Raw genomic sequence first — 17,488 nt, 5'->3', positions numbered from 1 at the left:
GAAACTGCTGAGTGTTCTGTTAATTCATCTCACAGAGTTACATCTGTATATCGTGGATCTCTTTGCTAGCCTTATTTCTGTGGAATCTGAGAACAGATATTTCGGATCCCTTTGAAGATTATAGGGCCAAAGGAAATATCCTCCGATATAAAAGAGAAAGAAGCTTTCTGAGAAACTTCTTTGTGTTCTGTTAAATGATCTCACAGAGTTACAGCTTTTCCCCTCAAGAAGCCTTTCGCTAAGACAGTTCTTGTGGAATTGGCAAAGTGATATTTGGAAGCCCATAGAGGGCTATGGTGAAAAAGGAAATAACCTCAGATGAAATCTGGAGAGAAGCTTTCTGAGAAACTGCTGAGTGTTCTGTTATTTCATCTCACAGAGTTACATCTGTATTTCGCGGATCTCTTTGCTAGCCTTATTTCTGTGGAATCTGAGAACAGATATTTCGGATCCCTTTGAAGACTATAGGACCAAAGGAAATATTCTCCGATAACAAAGAGAAAGAAGCTTTCTGAGAAACTTCTTTGTGTTCTGTGAAATCATCTCACAGCGTTACAGCTTTCCCCTCAAGAAGCCTTTCGCTAAGACAGTTCTTGTGGAATTGGCCAAAGTGATATTTCGAAGCCCATAGAGGGCTATGGTGAAAAAGGAAATATCCTCAGATGAAATCTGGAAAGAAGCTTTCTGAGAAACTGCTGAGTGTTCTGTTAATTTATCTCACAGAGTTACATCTGTATTTCGTGGATCTCTTTGCTAGCCTTATTTCTGTGGAATCTGAAAACAGATATTTCGGATCCCTTTGAAGACTATAGGGCCAAAGGAAATATCCTCCAATAACAAAGAGAAAGAAGCTTTCTGAGAAACTTCTTTGTGTTCTGTGAAATCATCTCACAGAGTTACAGCTTTCCCCTCAAGAAGCCATTCGCTAAGACAGTTCTTGTGGAATTGGCAAAGTGATATTTGGAAGCCCATAGAGGGCTATGGTGAAAAATGAAACATCCTGAGATGAAATCTGGAAAGAAGCTCTCTGAGAAACTGCTGAGTGTTCTGTTAATTCATCTCACAGAGTTACATCTGTATTTCGTGGATCTCTTTGCTAGCCTTATTTCTGTGGAATCTGAGAACAGATATTTCGGATCCCTTTGAAGACTATAGGGCCAAAGGAAATATCCTCCGATAACAAAGAGAAAGAAGCTTTCTGAGAAACTTCTTTGTGTTCTGTGAAATCATCTCACAGAGTTACAGCTTTCACCTCAAGACACCTTTCGCTAAGACAGTTCTTGTGGAATTGGCAAAGTGATATTTGGAAGCCCATAGAGGGCTGTGGTGAAAAAGGAAATATCCTCAGATGAAATCTGGAAAGAAGCTTTCTGAGAAACTGCTGAGTGTTCTGTTAATTCATCTCAGAGAGTTACATCTGTATTTCGCGGATCTCTTTGCTAGCCTTATTTCTGTGGAATCTGAGAACAGATATGTCGGATCCCTTTGAAGACTATAGGGCCAAAGGAAATATCCTCCGATAACAAAGAGAAAGAAGCTTTCTGAGAAACTGCTGAGTGTTCTGTTAATTCATCTCACAGAGTTACATCTGTATTTCGTGCATCTCTTTGGTAGCCTTATTTCTGTGGAATCTGAAAACAGATATTTCGGATCCCTTTGAAGACTATAGGGCCAAAGGAAATATCCTCCGATAACAACGAGAAAGAAGCTTTCTGAGAAACTTCTTGGTGTTCTTTGAAATCATCTCACAGAGTTACAGCTTTCCCCTCAAGAATACTTTCGCTAAGACAGTTCTTGTGGAATTGGCAAAGTGATATTTGGAAGCCCATAGAGGGCTATGGTGAAAAAGGAAATATCCTCAGATGAAATCTGGAAAGAAGCTTTCTGAGAATCTGCTGAGTGTTCTGTTAATTCATCTCACAGAGTTACATCTGTATTTCGTGGATCTCTTTGCTAGCCTTATTTCTGTGGTATCTGAGAACAGATATTTCGGATCCCTTTGAAGACTAAAGGGCCAAAGGAAATATCCTCCGATAACAAAGAGAAAGAAGCTTTCTGAGAAACTTCTTTGTGTTCTGTGAAATCATCTCACAGAGTTACAGCTTTCCCCTCAAGAAGCCTTTCGCTAAGACAGTTCTTGTGGAATTGGCAAAGTGATATTTGGAAGCCCATAGAGGGCTATGGTGAAAAAGGAAATATCCTCAGATGAAATCTGGAAAGAAGCTTTCTGAGAAACTGCTGAGTGTTCTGTTAATTTATCTCACAGAGTTACATCTGTATTTCGTGGATCTCTTTGCTAGCCTTATTTCTGTGGAATCTGAGAACAGATATTTCGGATCCCTTTGAAGACTATAGGGCCAAAGGAAATATCCTCCGATAACAAAGAGAAAGAAGCTTTCTGAGAAACGTCTTTGTGTTCTGTGAAATCATCTCACAGAGTTACAGCTTTCCGCTCAAGAAGCCTCTCGCTAAGACATTTCTTGTGGAAGTGGCAAAGTGATATTTGGAAGCCCATAGAGGGCTATGGTGTAAAAGGAAATATCCTCAGATGAAATCTGCAAAGAAGCTCTCTGAGAAACTGCTGAGTGTTCTGTTAATTCATCTCACAGAGTTACATCTGTATATCGTGGATCTCTTTGCTAGCCTTATTTCTGTGGAATCTGAGAACAGATATTTCGGATCCCTTTGAAGACTATAGGGCCAAAGGAAATATCCTCCGATAAAAAAGAGAAAGAAGCTTTCTGAGAAACTTCTTTGTGTTCTGTTAAATGATCTCACAGAGTTACAGCTTTTCCCCTCAAGAAGCCTTTCGCTAAGACAGTTCTTGTGGAATTGGCAAAGTGATATTTGGAAGCCCATAGAGGGCTATGGTGAAAAAGGAAATAACCTCAGATGAAATCTGGAAAGAAGATTTCTGAGAAACTGCTGAGTGTTCTGTTAATTCATCTCACAGAGTTACATCTGTATTTCGCGGATCTCTTTACTAGCCTTATTTCTGTGGAATCTGAGAACAGATATTTCGGATCCCTTTGAAGACAATAGGGCCAAAGGAAATATTCTCCGATAACAAAGAGAAAGAAGCTTTCTGAGAAACTTCTTTGTGTTCTGTGAAATCATCTCACAGCGTTAAAGCTTTCCCCTCAAGAAGCCTTTCGCTAAGACAGTTCTTGTGGAATTGGCAAAGTGATATTTCGAAGCCCATAGAGGGCTATGGTGAAAAAGGAAATATCCTCAGATGAAATCTGGAAAGAAGGTTTCTGAGAAACTGCTGAGTGTTCTGTTAATTTATCTCACAGAGTTACATCTGTATTTCGTGGATCTCTTTGCTAGCCTTATTTCTGTGGAATCTGAGAACAGATATTTCGGATCCCTTTGAAGACTAAAGGGCCAAAGGAAATATCCTCCGATAACAAAGAGAAAGAAGCTTTCTGAGAAACTTCTTTGTGTTCTGTGAAATCATCTCACAGAGTTACAGCTTTCCCCTCAAGAAGCCTTTCGCTAAGACAGTTCTTGTGGAATTGGCAAAGTGATATTTGGAAGCCCATAGAGGGCTATGGTGAAAAAGTAAATATCCTCAGATGAAATCTGGAAAGAAGCTTTCTGAGAAACTGCTGAGTGTTCTGTTAATTCATCTCACAGAGTTACATCTGTATTTCGTGGATCTCTTTGCTAGCCTTATTTCTGTGGAATCTGAGAACAGATATTTCGGATCCCTTTGAAGACTATAGGGCCAAAGGAAATATCCTCCGATAACAAAGAGAAAGAAGCTTTCTGAGAAACGTCTTTGTGTTCTGTGAAATCACCTCACAGAGTTACAGCTTTCCCCTCAAGAAGCCTCTCGCTAAGACATTTCTTGTGGAATTGGCAAAGTGATATTTGGAAGCCCATAGAGGGCTATGGTGTAAAAGGAAATATCCTCAGATGAAATCTGCAAAGAAGCTCTCTGAGAAACTGCTGAGTGTTCTGTTAATTCATCTCACAGAGTTACATCTGTATATCGTGGATCTCTTTGCTAGCCTTATTTCTGTGGAATCTGAGAACAGATATTTCGGATCCCTTTGAAGACTATAGGGCCAAAGGAAATATCCTCCGATAAAAAAGAGAAAGAAGCTTTCTGAGAAACTTCTTTGTGTTCTGTTAAATGATCTCACAGAATTACAGCTTTTCCCCTCAAGAAGCCTTTCGCTAAGACAGTTCTTGTGGAATTGGCAAAGTGATATTTGGAAGCCCATAGAGGGCTATGGTGAAAAAGGAAATAACCTCAGATGAAATCTGGAAAGAAGCTTTCTGAGAAACTGCTGAGTGTTCTGTTAATTATTCTCACAGAGTTACATCTGTATTTCGCGGATCTCTTTGCTAGCCTTATTTCTGTGGAATCTGAGAACAGATATTTCGGATCCCTTTGAAGACTATAGGACCAAAGGAAATATTCTCCGATAACAAAGAGAAAGAAGCTTTCTGAGAAACTTCTTTGTGTTCTGTGAAATCATCTCACAGCGTTACAGCTTTCCCCTCAAGAAGAATTTCGCTAAGACAGTTCTTGTGGAATTGGCAAAGTGATATTTCGAAGCCCATAGAGGGCAATGGTGAAAAAGGAAATATCCTCAGATGAAATCTGGAAAGAAGCTTTCTGAGAAACTGCTGAGTGTTCTGTTAATTCATCTCACAGAGTTACATCTGTATTTCGTGGATCTCTTTGCTAGCCTTATTTCTGTGGAATCTGAGAACAGATATTTCGGATCCCTTTGAAGACTATAGGGCCAAAGGAAATATCCTCCGATAACAAAGAGAAAGAAGCTTTCTGAGAAACTTCTTTGTGTTCTGTGAAATCATCTCACAGAGTTACAGCTTTCACCTCAAGACACCTTTCGCTAAGACAGTTCTTGTGGAATTGGCAAAGTGATATTTGGAATCCCATAGAGGGCTATGGTGAAAAAGGAAATATCCTCAGATGAAATCTGGAAAGAAGCTTTCTGAGAAACTGCTGAGTGTTCTGTTAATTCATCTCACAGAGTTACATCTGTATTTCGCGGATCTCTTTGCTAGCCTTATTTCTGTGGAATCTGAGAACAGATTTTTCGGATCCCTTTGAAGACTATAGGGCCAAAGGAAATATCCTCCGATAACAAAGAGAAAGAAGCTTTCTGAGAAACTGCTGAGTGTTCTGTTAATTCATCTCACAGAGTTACGTCTGTATTTCGTGCATCTCTTTGGTAGCCTTATTTCTGTGGAATCTGAAAACAGATATTTCGGATCCCTTTGAAGAGTATAGGGCCAAAGGAAATATCCTCCGATAACAACGAGAAAGAAGCTTTCTGAGAAACTTCTTGGTGTTCTTTGAAATCATCTCACAGAGTTACAGCTTTCCCCTCAAGAAGACTTTCGCTAAGACAGTTCTTGTGGAATTGGCAAAGTGATATTTGGAAGCCCATAGAGGGCTATGGTGAAAAAGGAAATATCCTCAGATGAAATCTGGAAAGAAGCTTTCTGAGAATCTGCTGAGTGTTCTGTTAATTCATCTCACGGAGTTACATCTGTATTTCGTGGATCTCTTTCCTAGCCTTATTTCTGTGGAATCTGAGAACAGATATTTCGGATCCCTTTGAAGACTAAAGGGCCAAAGGAAATATCCTCCGATAACAACGTGAAAGAAGCTTTCTGAGAAACTTCTTTGTGTTCTTTGAAATCATCTCACAGAGTTACAGCTTTCCCCTCAAGAAGGCTTTCGCTAATACAGTTCTTGTGGAATTGGCAAAGTGATATTTGGAAGCCCATAGAGGGCTATGGTGAAAAAGGAAATATCCTCAGATGAAATCTGGAAAGAAGCTTTCTGAGAATCTGCTGAGTGTTCTATTAATTCATCTCACAGAGTTACATCTGTATTTCGTGGATCTCTTTGCTAGCCTTATTTCTGTGGAATCTGAGAACAGATATTTCGGATCCCTTTGAAGACTATAGGGCCAAAGGAAATATCCTCCGATAACAAAGAGAAAGAAGCTTTCTGAGAAACTTCTTTGTGTTCTGTGAAATCATCTCACTGAGATACAGCTTTTGCCGCAAGAAGGCTTTCGCTAAGACAGTTCTTGTGGAATTGGCAAAGTGATATTTGGAAGCCCTTAGAGGGCTATGGTGAAAAAGGAAATATACTCAGATGAAATCTGGAAAGAAGCTTTCTGAGAAACTACTGAGTGTTCTGTTAATTCATCTCACAGAGTTACATCTGTATGTCGTGGATCTCTTTGCTAGCCTTATTTCTGTGGAATCTGAGAACAGATATTTCGGATCCCTTTGAAGACTATAGGTCCAAAGGAAATATCCTCCGATAACAAAGAGAAAGAAGCTTTCTGAGAAACTTCTTTGTGTTCTGTTAAATCATCTCACAGAGTTACAGCTTTCCCCTAAATAAGACTTCCGCTAAGACACTTCTTGTGGAATTGGCAAAGTGATATTTGGAAGCCCATAGAGGGCTATGATGAAAAATGAAATATCCTCACATGAAATCCTGAAAGAAGATCTCTGAAAAACTGCTGAGTGTTCTGTTAATTCATCTCACAGAGTTACATCTGTATTTCGCGGATCTCTTTGCTAGCCTTATTTCTGTGGAATCTGAGAACAGATATTTCGGATCCCTTTGAAGACAATAGGGCCAAAGGAAATATTCTCCGATAACAAAGAGAAAGAAGCTTTCTGAGAAACTTCTTTGTGTTCTGTGAAATCATCTCACAGCGTTACAGCTTTCTCCTCAAGAAGCCTTTCGCTAAGACAGTTCTTGTGGAATTGGCAAAGTGATATTTCGAAGCCCATAGAGGGCTATGGTGAAAAAGGAAATATCCTCAGATGAAATCTGGAAAGAAGCTTTCTGAGAAACTGCTGAGTGTTCTGTGAATTCATCTCACAGAGTTACATCTGTATTTCGTGCATCTCTTTGGTAGCCTTATTTCTGTGGAATCTGAAAACAGATATTTAGGATCCCTTTGAAGACTATAGGGCCAAAGGAAATATCCTCCGATAACAACGAGAAAGAAGCTTTCTGAGAAACTTCTTGGTGTTCTTTGAAATCATCTCACAGAGTTACAGCTTTCCCCTCAAGAAGACTTTCGCTAAGACAGTTCTTGTGGAATTGGCAAAGTGATATTTGGAAGCCCATAGAGGGCTATGGTGAAAAAGGAAATATCCTCAGATAAAATCTGGAAAGAAGCTTTCTGAGAATCTGCTGAGTGTTCTGTTAATTCATCTCACGGAGTTACATCTGTATTTCGTGGATCTCTTTCCTAGCCTTATTTCTGTGGAATCTGAGAACAGATATTTCGGATCCCTTTGAAGACTAAAGGGCCAAAGGAAATATCCTCCGATAACAAAGAGAAAGAAGCTTTCTGAGAAACGTCTTCGTGTTCTGTGAAATCATCTCAGAGTTACAGCTTTCCCCTCAAGAAGCCTCTCGCTAAGACAGTTCTTGTGGAATTGGCAAAGTGATATTTGGAAGCCCATATTGGGCTATGGTGAAAAAGGAAATATCCTCAGATGAAATCTGGAAAGAAGCTCTATGAGAAACTGCTGCGTGTTCTGTTAATTCATCTCACGGAGTTACATCTGTATGTCGTGGATCTCTTTGCTAGCCTTATTTCTGTGGAATCTCAGAACAGATATTTCGGATCCCTTTGAAGACTATAGGGCCAAAGGAAATATCCTCCGATAACAAAGAGAAAGAAGCTTTCTGAGAAACTTCTTTGTGTTCTGTGAAATCATCTCACAGAGTTACAGCTTTCCCCTCAAGAAGCCTTTCGCTAAGACAGTTCTTGTGGAATTAGCAAAGTGATATTTGGAAGCCCATAGAGGGCTATGGTGAAAAAGGAAATATCCTCAGATGAAATCTGGAAAGAAGCTTTCTGAGAATCTGCTGAGTGTTCTATTAATTCATCTCACAGAGTTACATCTGTATTTCGTGGATCTCTTTACTAGCCTTATTTCTGTGGAATCTGAGAACAGATATTTCGGATCCCTCTGACGACTATAGGGCCAAAAGATATATCCTCCGATAACAAAGAGAAAGAAGCTTTCTGAGAAACTTCTTTGTGTTCTGTGAAATCATCTCACTGAGATACAGCTTTTGCCTCAAGAAGGCTTTCGCTAAGACAGTTCTTGTGGAATTGGCAAAGTGATATTTGGAAGCCCTTAGAGGGCTATGGTGAAAAAGGAAATATACTCAGATGAAATCTGGAAAGAAGCTTTCTGAGAAACTACTGAGTGTTCTGTTAATTCATCTCACAGAGTTACATCTGTATGTCGTGGATCTCTTTGCTAGCTTTATTTCTGTGGAATCTGAGAACAGATATTTCGGATCCTTTTGAAGACTATAGGGCCAAAGGAAATATCCTCCGATAACAAAGAGAAAGAAGCTTTCTGAGAAACTTCTTTGTGTTCTGTTAAATCATCTCACAGAGTTACAGCTTTCCCCTAAATAAGACTTCCGCTAAGACACTTCTTGTGGAATTGGCAAAGTGATATTTGGAAGCCCATAGAGGGCTATGATGAAAAATGAAATATCCTCACATGAAATCCTGAAAGAAGATCTCTGAAAAACTGCTGAGTGTTCTGTTTATTCATCTCACAGAGTTACATCTGTATTTCGCGGATCTCTTTGCTAGCCTTATTTCTGTGGAATCTGAGAACAGATATTTCGGATCCCTTTGAAGACAATAGGGCCAAAGGAAATATTCTCCGATAACAAAGAGAAAGAAGCTTTCTGAGAAACTTCTTTGTGTTCTGTGAAATCATCTCACAGCGTTACAGCTTTCCCCTCAAGAAGCCTTTCGCTAAGACAGTTCTTGTGGAATTGGCAAAGTGATATTTCGAAGCCCATAGAGGGCTATGGCGAAAAAGGAAATATCCTCAGATGAAATCTGGAAAGAAGCTTTCTGAGAAACTGCTGAGTGTTCTGTTAATTTATCTCACAGAGTTACATCTGTATTTCGTGGATCTCTTTGCTAGCCTTATTTCGGTGGAATCTGAGAACAGATATTTCGGATCCCTTTGAAGACTAAAGGGCCAAAGGAAATATCCTCCGATAACAAAGAGAAAGAAGCTTTCTGAGAAACTTCTTTATGTTCTGTGAAATCATCTCACAGAGTTACAGCTTTCCCCTCAAGAAGCCTTTCGCTAAGACAGTTCTTGTGGAATTGGCAAAGTGATATTTGGAAGCCCATAGAGGGCTATGGTGAAAAAGGAAATAACCTCAGATGAAATCTGGAAAGAAGCTTTCTGAGAAACTGCTGAGTGTTCTGTTAATTCATCTCACAGAGTTACGTCTGTATTTCGCGGATCTCTTTGCTAGCCTTATTTCTGTGGAATCTGAGAACAGATGTTTCGGATCCCTTTGAAGAGTATAGGACCAAAGGAAATATTCTCCGATAACAAAGAGAAAGAAGCTTTCTGAGAAACTTCTTTGTGTTCTGTGAAATCATCTCACAGCGTTACAGCTTTCCCCTCAAGAAGCCTTTCGCTAAGAAAGTTCTTGTGGAATTGGCAAAGTGATATTTCGAAGCCCATAGAGGGCTATGGTGAAAAAGGAAATATCCTCAGGTGAAATCTGGAAAGAAGCTTTCTGAGAAACTGCTGAGTGTTCTGTTAATTTATCTCACAGAGTTACATCTGTATTTCGTGGATCTCTTTGCTAGCCTTATTTCTGTGGAATCTGAAAACAGATATTTCGGATCCCTTTGAAGACTATAGGGCCAAAGGAAATATCCTCCGATAACAAAGAGAAAGAAGCTTTCTGAGAAACTTCTTTGTGTTCTGTGAAATCATCTCACAGAGTTACAGCTTTCCCCTCAGGAAGCCTTTCGCTAAGACAGTTCTTGTGGAATTGGCAAAGTGATATTTGGAAGCCCATAGAGGGCTATGGTGAAAAATGAAATATCCTGAGATGAAATCTGGAAAGAAGCTCTCTGAGAAACTGCTGAGTGTTCTGTTAATTCATCTCACAGAGTTACATCTGTATTTCGTGGATCTCTTTGCTAGCCTTATTTCTGTGGAATCTGAGAACAGATATTTCGGATCCCTTTGAAGACTATAGGGCCAAAGGAAATATCCTCCGATAACAAAGAGAAAGAAGCTTTCTGAGAAACTTCTTTGTGTTCTGTGAAATCATCTCACAGAGTTACAGCTTTCACCTCAAGACACCTTTCGCTAAGACAGTTCTTGTGGAATTGGCAAAGTGATATTTGGAAGCCCATAGAGGGCTATGGTGAAAAAGGAAATATCCTCAGATGAAATCTGGAAAGAAGCTTTCTGAGAAACTGCTGAGTGTTCTGTTAATTCATCTCACAGAGTTACATCTGTATTTCGCGGATCTCTTTGCTAGCCTTATTTCTGTGGAATCTGAGAACAGATTTTTCGGATCCCTTTGAAGACTATAGGGCCAAAGGAAATATCCTCCGATAACAAAGAGAAAGAAGCTTTCTGAGAAACTGCTGAGTGTTCTGTGAATTCATCTCACAGAGTTACATCTGTATTTCGTGCATCTCTTTGGTAGCCTTATTTCTGTGGAATCTGAAAACAGATATTTCGGATCCCTTTGAAGACTATAGGGCCAAAGGAAATATCCTCCGATAACAACGAGAAAGAAGCTTTCTGAGAAACTTCTTGGTGTTCTTTGAAATCATCTCACAGAGTTACAGCTTTCCCCTCAAGAAGACTTTCGCTAAGACAGTTCTTGTGGAATTGGCAAAGTGATATTTGGAAGCCCATAGAGGGCTATGGTGAAAAAGGAAATATCCTCAGATAAAATCTGGAAAGAAGCTTTCTGAGAATCTGCTGAGTGTTCTGTTAATTCATCTCACGGAGTTACATCTGTATTTCGTGGATCTCTTTCCTAGCCTTATTTCTGTGGAATCTGAGAACAGATATTTCGGATCCCTTTGAAGACTAAAGGGCCAAAGGAAATATCCTCCGATAACAAAGAGAAAGAAGCTTTCTGAGAAACGTCTTCGTGTTCTGTGAAATCATCTCAGAGTTACAGCTTTCCCCTCAAGAAGCCTCTCGCTAAGACAGTTCTTGTGGAATTGGCAAAGTGATATTTGGAAGCCCATATTGGGCTATGGTGAAAAAGGAAATATCCTCAGATGAAATCTGGAAAGAAGCTCTATGAGAAACTGCTGCGTGTTCTGTTAATTCATCTCACGGAGTTACATCTGTATGTCGTGGATCTCTTTGCTAGCCTTATTTCTGTGGAATCTCAGAACAGATATTTCGGATCCCTTTGAAGACTATAGGGCCAAAGGAAATATCCTCCGATAACAAAGAGAAAGAAGCTTTCTGAGAAACTTCTTTGTGTTCTGTGAAATCATCTCACAGAGTTACAGCTTTCCCCTCAAGAAGCCTTTCGCTAAGACAGTTCTTGTGGAATTAGCAAAGTGATATTTGGAAGCCCATAGAGGGCTATGGTGAAAAAGGAAATATCCTCAGATGAAATCTGAAAAGAAGCTTTCTGAGAATCTGCTGAGTGTTCTATTAATTCATCTCACAGAGTTACATCTGTATTTCGTGGATCTCTTTACTAGCCTTATTTCTGTGGAATCTGAGAACAGATATTTCGGATCCCTCTGACGACTATAGGGCCAAAAGATATATCCTCCGATAACAAAGAGAAAGAAGCTTTCTGAGAAACTTCTTTGTGTTCTGTGAAATCATCTCACTGAGATACAGCTTTTGCCTCAAGAAGGCTTTCGCTAAGACAGTTCTTGTGGAATTGGCAAAGTGATATTTGGAAGCCCTTAGAGGGCTATGGTGAAAAAGGAAATATACTCAGATGAAATCTGGAAAGAAGCTTTCTGAGAAACTACTGAGTGTTCTGTTAATTCATCTCACAGAGTTACATCTGTATGTCGTGGATCTCTTTGCTAGCTTTATTTCTGTGGAATCTGAGAACAGATATTTCGGATCCCTTTGAAGACTATAGGGCCAAAGGAAATATCCTCCGATAACAAAGAGAAAGAAGCTTTCTGAGAAACTTCTTTGTGTTCTGTTAAATCATCTCACAGAGTTACAGCTTTCCCCTAAATAAGACTTCCGCTAAGACACTTCTTGTGGAATTGGCAAAGTGATATTTGGAAGCCCATAGAGGGCTATGATGAAAAATGAAATATCCTCACATGAAATCCTGAAAGAAGATCTCTGAAAAACTGCTGAGTGTTCTGTTTATTCATCTCACAGAGTTACATCTGTATTTCGCGGATCTCTTTGCTAGCCTTATTTCTGTGGAATCTGAGAACAGATATTTCGGATCCCTTTGAAGACAATAGGGCCAAAGAAAATATTCTCCGATAACAAAGAGAAAGAAGCTTTCTGAGAAACTTCTTTGTGTTCTGTGAAATCATCTCACAGCGTTACAGCTTTCCCCTCAAGAAGCCTTTCGCTAAGACAGTTCTTGTGGAATTGGCAAAGTGATATTTCGAAGCCCATAGAGGGCTATGGCGAAAAAGGAAATATCCTCAGATGAAATCTGGAAAGAAGCTTTCTGAGAAACTGCTGAGTGTTCTGTTAATTTATCTCACAGAGTTACATCTGTATTTCGTGGATCTCTTTGCTAGCCTTATTTCTGTGGAATCTGAGAACAGATATTTCGGATCCCTTTGAAGACTAAAGGGCCAAAGGAAATATCCTCCGATAACAAAGAGAAAGAAGCTTTCTGAGAAACTTCTTTATGTTCTGTGAAATCATCTCACAGAGTTACAGCTTTCCCCTCAAGAAGCCTTTCGCTAAGACAGTTCTTGTGGAATTCGCAAAGTGATATTTGGAAGCCCATAGAGGGCTATGGTGTAAAAGGAAATATCCTCAGATGAAATCTGCAAAGAAGCTCTCTGAGAAACTGCTGAGTTTTCTGTTAATTCATCTCACAGAGTTACATCTGTATATCGTGGATCTCTTTGCTAGCCTTATTTCTGTGGAATCTGAGAAGAGATATTTCGGATCCCTTTGAAGACAATAGGGCCAAAGGAAATATCCTCCGATAAAAAAGAGAAAGAAGCTTTCTGAGAAACTTCTTTGTGTTCTGTTAAATGATCTCACAGAGTTACAGCTTTTCCCCTCAAGAAGCCTTTCGCTAAGACATTTCTTGTGGAATTGGCAAAGTGATATTTGGAAGCCCATAGAGGGCTATGGTAAAAAAGGAAATAACCTCAGATGAAATCTGGAAAGAAGCTTTCTGAGAAACTGCTGAGTGTTCTGTTAATTCATCTCACAGAGTTACATCTGTATTTCGCGGATCTCTTTGCTAGCCTTATTTCTGTGGAATCTGAGAACAGATATTTCGGATCCCTTTGAAGACTATAAGACCAAAGGAAATATTCTCCGATAACAAAGAGAAAGAAGCTTTCTGAGAAACTTCTTTGTGTTCTGTGAAATCATCTCACAGCGTTACAGCTTTCCCCTCAAGAAGCCTTTCGCTAAGACAGTTCTTGTGGAATTGGCAAAGTGATATTTCGAAGCCCATAGAGGGCTATGGTGAAAAATGAAATATCCTGAGATGAAATCTGGAAAGAAGCTCTCTGAGAAACTGCTGAGTGTTCTGTTAATTCATCTCACAGAGTTACATCTGTATTTCGTGGATCTCTTTGCTAGCCTTATTTCTGTGGAATCTGAGAACAGATATTTCGGATCCCTTTGAAGACTATAGGGCCAAAGGAAATATCCTCCGATAACAAAGAGAAAGAAGCTTTCTGAGAAACTTCTTTGTGTTCTGTGAAATCATCTCACAGAGTTACAGCTTTCACCTCAAGACACCTTTCGCTAAGACAGTTCTTGTGGAATTGGCAAAGTGATATTTGGAAGCCCATAGAGGGCTATGGTGAAAAAGGAAATATCCTCAGATGAAATCTGGAAAGAAGCTTTCTGAGAAACTGCTGAGTGTTCTGTTAATTCATCTCACAGAGTTACATCTGTATTTCGCGGATCTCTTTGCTAGCCTTATTTCTGTGGAATCTGAGAACAGATTTTTCGGATCCCTTTGAAGACTATAGGGCCAAAGGAAATATCCTCCGATAACAAAGAGAAAAAAGCTTTCTGAGAAACTGCTGAGTGTTCTGTTAATTCATCTCACAGAGTTACATCTGTATTTCGTGCATCTCTTTGGTAGCCTTATTTCTGTGGAATCTGAAAACAGATATTTCGGATCCCTTTGAAGACTATAGGGCCAAAGGAAATATCCTCCGATAACAACGAGAAAGAAGCTTTCTGAGAAACTTCTTGGTGTTCTTTGAAATCATCTCACAGAGTTACAGCTTTCCCCTCAAGAAGACTTTCGCTAAGACAGTTCTTGTGGAATTGGCAAAGTGATATTTGGAAGCCCATAGAGGGCTATGGTGAAAAAGGAAATATCCTCAGATGAAATCTGGAAAGAAGCTTTCTGAGAATCTGCTGAGTGTTCTGTTAATTCATCTGACGGAGTTACATCTGTATTTCGTGGATCTCTTTCCTAGCCTTATTTCTGTGGAATCTGAGAACAGATATTTCGGATCCCTTTGAAGACTAAAGGGCCAAAGGAAATATCCTCCGATAACAAAGAGAAAGAAGCTTTCTGAGAAACGTCTTCGTGTTCTGTGAAATCATCTCAGAGTTACAGCTTTCCCCTCAAGAAGCCTCTCGCTAAGACAGTTCTTGTGGAATTGGCAAAGTGATATTTGGAAGCCCATATTGGGCTATGGTGAAAAAGGAAATATCCTCAGATGAAATCTGGAAAGAAGCTCTCTGAGAAACTGCTGCGTGTTCTGTTCATTCATCTCACGGAGTTACATCTGTATGTCGTGGATCTCTTTGCTAGCCTTATTTCTGTGGAATCTGAGAACAGATATTTCGGATCCCTTTGAAGACTATAGGGCCAAAGGAAATATCCTCCGATAACAAAGAGAAAGAAGCTTTCTGAGAAACTTCTTTGTGTTCTGTGAAATCATCTCACAGAGTTACAGCTTTGCCCTCAAGAAGCCTTTCGCTAAGACAGTTCTTGGGGAATTGGCAAAGTGATATTTGGAAGCCCATAGAGGGCTATGGTGAAAAAGGAAATATCCTCAGACGAAATCTGGAAAGAAGCTTTCTGAGAAACTGCTGAGCGTTCTGTTAATTCATCTCACAGAGTTACATCTGTATTTCGTGCATCTCTTTGGTAGCCTTATTTCTGTGGAATCTGAGAATAGATATTTCGGATCCCTTTGAAGACTAAAGGGCCAAAGGAAATATCCTCCGATAACAACGAGAAAGAAGCTTTCTGAGAAACTTCTTTGTGTTCTTTGAAATCATCTCACAGAGTTACAGCTTTCCCCTCAAGAAGGCTTTCGCTAATACAGTTCTTGTGGAATTGGCAAAGTGATATTTGGAAGCCCATAGAGGGCTATGGTGAAAAAGGAAATATCCTCAGATGAAATCTGGAAAGAAGCTTTCTGAGAATCTGCTGAGTGTTCTATTAATTCATCTCACAGAGTTACATCTGTATTTCGTGGATCTCTTTGCTAGCCTTATTTCTGTGGAATCTGAGAACAGATATTTCGGATCCCTTTGAAGACTATAGGGCCAAAGGAAATATCCTCCGATAACAAAGAGAAAGAAGCTTTCTGAGAAACTTCTTTGTGTTCTGTGAAATCATCTCACTGAGATACAGCTTTTGCCTCAAGAAGGCTTTCGCTAAGACAGTTCTTGTGGAATTGGCAAAGTGATATTTGGAAGCCCTTAGAGGGCTATGGTGAAAAAGGTAATATACTCAGATGAAATCTGGAAAGAAGCTTTCTGAGAAACTACTGAGTGTTCTGTTAATTCATCTCACAGAGTTACATCTGTATGTCGTGGATCTCTTTGCTAGCTTTATTTTTGTGGAATCTGAGAACAGATATTTCGGATCCCTTTGAAGACTATAGGGCCAAAGGAAATATCCTCCGATAACAAAGAGAAAGAAGCTTTCTGAGAAACTTCTTTGTGTTCTGTGAAATCATCACACTGAGATACAGCTTTTGCCTCAAGAAGTCTTTCGCTAAGACAGTTCTTGTGGAATTGGCAAAGTGATATTTGGAAGCCCTTAGAGGGCTATGGTGAAAAAGGAAATATCCTCAGATGAAATCTGGAAAGAAGCTTTCTGAGAAACTACTGAGTGTTCTGTTAATTCATCTCACAGAGTTACATCTGTGTGTCGTGGATCTCTTTGCTATCCTTATTTCTGTGGAATCTGAGAACAGATATTTCGGATCCTTTTGAAGACTATAGGGCCAAAGGAAATATCCTAAGATAACAAAGAGAAAGAAGCTTTCTGAGAAACTTCTTTGTGTTCTGTGAAATCATCTCACAGAGTTACAGCTTTCCCCTCAAGAAGCCTTTCGCTAAGACAGTTCTTGTGGAATTGGCAAACTGATATTTGGAAGCCAATAGAGGGCTATGGTGAAAAAGGAAATATCCACAGATGAAATCTGGAAAGAAGCTTTCTCAGAAACTGCTGAGTGTTCTGTTAATTCATCTCACAGAGTTACATCTGTATTTCGTGGATCTCTTTGCTAGCCTTATTTCTCTGGAATCTGAGAACAGATATTTCGGATCCCTTTGAAGACTATAGGGCCAAAGGAAATATCCTCCGTTAACAAACAGAAAGAAGCTTTCTGAGAAACTTCTTTGTGTTCTGTGAAATCATCTCACAGAGTTACAGCTTTCCCCTCAAGAAGCCTTTCGCTAAGACAGTTCTTTTGGAATTGGCAAAGTGATATTTGGAAGCCCATAGAGGGCTATGGTGAAAAAGGAAATAACCTCAGATGAAATATGGAAAGAAGCTTTCTGAGAAACTGCTGAGTGTTCTGTTAATTCATCTCACAGAGTTACATCTGTATTTCGCGGATCTCTTTGCTAGCCTTATTTCTGTGGAATCTGAGAACAGATATTTCGGATCCCTTTGAAGACTATAGGGCCAAAGGAAATATCCTCCGATAACAAAGAGAAAGAAGCTTTCTGAGAAACTTCTTTGTGTTCTGTGAAATCATCTCACAGAGTTACAGCTTTCCCCTCAAGAAGCCTTTCGCTAAGACAGTTCTTGTGGAATTGGCAAAGTGATATTTCGAAGCCAAAAGAGGGCTATGGTGAAAAAGGAAATATCCACAGACGAAATCTGGAAAGAAGCTTTCTCAGAAACTGCTGAGTGTTCTGTTAATTCATCTCACAGAGTTACATCTGTATTTCGTGGATCTCTTTGCTAGCCTTATTTCTCTGGAATCTGAGAACAGATATTTCGGATCCCTTTGAAGACTATAGGGCCAAAGGAAATATCCTCCGATAACAAACAGAAAGAAGCTTTCTGAGAAACTTCTTTGTGTTCTGTGAAATCATCTCACAGAGTTACAGCTTTCCCCTCAAGAAGCCTTTCGCTAAGACAGTTCTTTTGGAATTGGCAAAGTGATATTTGGAAGCCCATAGAGGGCTATGGTGAAAAAGGAAATCACCTCAGATGAAATATGGAAAGAAGCTTTCT

The sequence above is a fragment of the Macaca mulatta genome, chromosome 7, assembly GCF_049350105.2.
Source record: "Macaca mulatta isolate MMU2019108-1 chromosome 7, T2T-MMU8v2.0, whole genome shotgun sequence".
In the NCBI taxonomy this organism is placed as follows: domain Eukaryota; kingdom Metazoa; phylum Chordata; class Mammalia; order Primates; family Cercopithecidae; genus Macaca; species Macaca mulatta.
This window is presented reverse-complemented; position numbering follows the sequence as displayed.